This window comes from Lolium perenne, chromosome 2 (assembly GCF_019359855.2).
Source record: "Lolium perenne isolate Kyuss_39 chromosome 2, Kyuss_2.0, whole genome shotgun sequence".
In the NCBI taxonomy this organism is placed as follows: domain Eukaryota; kingdom Viridiplantae; phylum Streptophyta; class Magnoliopsida; order Poales; family Poaceae; genus Lolium; species Lolium perenne.
Window position 1 is genome coordinate 262,257,523 of NC_067245.2, and position 3,377 is coordinate 262,260,899.

The window sequence follows — 3,377 nt, forward strand, 5'->3', positions numbered from 1 at the left end:
ACGAGCATATATCAGAATGATTCATATAATAATCATTGGATAACAATAAGAATATGAATGATTGTTTTGTCAGATCCAAGGATATAAATATATAATTTTATATGGGGTAATGACAAATAAATCGATGTAAGGTGTTGCACTGATATTAGTTTTGTCACATATAAAAATGAATATCATCTCAATTAAGCTAAGTATTCATTAAAAGGTAGCACAATGGGCTAGACGAAGTCTATGCTAGATTTAGATAAATTCTAAATATTGTGACAAATTCTACAAACGAAGGCAGAGTATATCATTGTTTTGACAATGACCGAGGGTGTTTGAGTCGAGGAGTTCTTTGAGAACTTGGTGTAGTTCCGGTAGTGTCAAAACTATGAAGCTATAATGTATGTGACAATATTGGTAACATATTTCATACCGCGGAATTAAGGTTCCACCAGAAGACCAAACATATACGATTAATGCCGACTCATTTGAAAAACTGAGTGATGCGTGGAGACGTAAATGAATTGCAAAATATATACGTTTATGAACATGTCAGATTCGTTGACTGAAACCTCTCCCATAAGCAAACATGATAAGCACCAGAAGGCCAAGGTGTTAAATCTTTACAAATGTAAACTAGATTATTGACTCTAGTGCAAGTGAGAGACTGTTGGAGATATGCCCAAGAAGCAATAATAAAAGTGTTTATTGTTATATATTAGTGTTAATGCTAAATGTTTACATCTCATGCTATAATTGTATTAACCGAAAATATTAATACTTGTGTGTTTTGTAAACATAAAAGAGTCCCTAGTAAACCTCTTGTTAAACTAGCTTGTTGATTAATAGATGATCATGGTTTCCTGATCATGAACATTGGATTTTGTTAATAACAAGATCATATCATTAGGTGAATGATGTGATGGACATACACCCATAGTAAGCGTAGCATATGATCAAGTCATTAAGTTCGTTTTGCTTCAAACTTTAAGATACATAGTAACCTAATCCTTCGACATGAGATCATGTTAATCACCTACACCGGATGGATGCTTTGATTGCCTCAAACACTACTTCGTAAATGGGTAGTTATAAAGGTGGAATTAAGTGTTCGGAAAGTATAGGTTGAAGCGCATGGATCAATAGTGAGATTTGTCCATCCAAATGACAGATAAATATACTCTGGGCCCTCTCGGTGGAATGTCATCCAACTAGCTTGCAAGCATGTGACTGGCTCAGAAGGGATGTCATATCACGGTACGAGTAAAGAGTACTTATCGGTAACGAGATTAAACTAGGTATAGAGATACCAACGATCAAACTTCAGATAAGTAAAAATATCGCGCGATAAAGAGAATCGGTATCGTATGTAAATGGTTCATTCGACCACGAAGTCATCGTTAAATATGTGGAAGCTATTATGGATCTCCAGGTCCCGCTATTAGTTATTGCTCGGAGAAGAGTCTCGATCATGTCTGCATAGTTCACGAACCGTAGGGTGACACACTTAAGGTTCGATGTCGTTTTAAGTAGATATGGAATATGGAATGGAGTTCGAATATTGTTCGGAGTCTCGGATGGGATCCAGGACATCACGAGGAGTTCCAGAATGGTCCAGAGAGTAAGATTCATATATAGGAAGTCACTTTCCAAGTTTGGAAATGATCCGGTGCATTTATGGAAGGCACTAGAATGTTTTAGAAGCTTTCGGAATAAATCACTATGGAAGGTGGAGTCCCGGATGGACTCTGATACGTCTCCGACGTATCGATAATTTCTTATGTTCCATGCCACATTATTGATGTTATCTACATGTTTTATGCACACTTTATGTCATATTCGTGCATTTTCTGGAACTAACCTATTAACAAGATGCCGAAGTGCCAGTTCCTGTTTTCTGCTGTTTTTGGTTTCAGAAATCCTAGTAACGAAATATTCTCGGAATCGGACGAAATCAACGCCCAAGTTCCTATTTTCACCGGAAGCATCCAGAACACCCGGGAAGGACTAGAGGGGGGGGTACTGGGCCCCCAGACCATAGGCCGGCGTGGCCCAGGCCCTGGCCGTGCCGCCCTATGGTGTCGTCGCCCCTTCTACCCTCCTGCGCCGCCTCTTCGCCTATATAAAGCCCCTGGATCGAAAACCCTGATGCGTTCGACGAAAACCACAGAAACCTTCCAGAGCCGCCGCCATCACGAGGCCAAGATCTGGGGGACAGGAGTCTCTGTTCCGGCACGCTGCCGGAGCGGGGAAGTGCCCCCGGAAGGCTTCTCCATCGACACCGCTGCCATCTCCACCGCCATCTTCATCACCGCTGCTGCTCCCATGAGGAGGGAGTAGTTCTCCATCGAGGCTCGGGGCTGTACCAGTAGCTATGTGGTTCATCTCTCCCATGTACCTCAATACAATAATCTCATGAGCTGCTTTACATGATTGAGATTCATATGAGTTTGTATCACAATTTATCTATGTGCTACTCTAGCAAAGTTATTAAAGTAGTTCTATTCCTCCTGCACGTGTGTAAAGGTGACAGTGTGTGCACCGTGTTAGTACTTGGTTTATGCTATGATCATGATCTCTTGTAGATTGCGAAGTTAACTATTGCTATGATAATATTGATGTGATCTATTCCTCCTACATATGCATGAAGGTGACAGTGTGCATGCTATGCTAGTACTCGGTTTAGTCTTTTGATCTATCTTACACTATAAGGTTACTAAACTATGAACATTAATTGTGGAGCTTGTTAACTCCGGCATTGAGGGTTCGTGTAATCCTACGCAATGTGTTCATCATCCAACAAAAGTGTAGAGTATGCATTTATCTATTCTGTTATGTGATCAATGTTGAGAGTGTCCACTAGTGAAAGTGTAATCCCTAGGCCTTGTTCCTAAATACTGCTGCGTTACTAACGCTTGTTTCTTGTTTCTTGTGTTACTACTGCTGCAATACTACCACCATCAACTACACACCAGCAAGCTATTTTTACGGCACCGTTGCTACTGCTCATACTTATTCATACCACCTGTATTTCACTATCTCTTCGCCGAACTAGTGCACCTATTTGGTGTGTTGGGGACACAAGAGACTTCTTGCTTTGTGGTTGCAGGGTTGCATGAGAGGGATATCTTTGACCTCTTCCTCCCTGAGTTCGATAAACCTTGGGTGATCCACTTAAGGGAAAACTTGCTGCTGTTCTACAAACCTCTGCTCTTGGAGGCCCAACACTGTCTACAGGAAAGGAGGGGGAACGTAGACATCAAGCACTTTTCTGGCGCCGTTGCCGGGGAGGAAAGGTAAAAGGTACTCACACTCCGGACCTCGGCTACCAAGCTATTTTCCGGCGCATTGTAAGTACTCAAAGCTATTTCCTTTAGATCCTGCAATTGCAA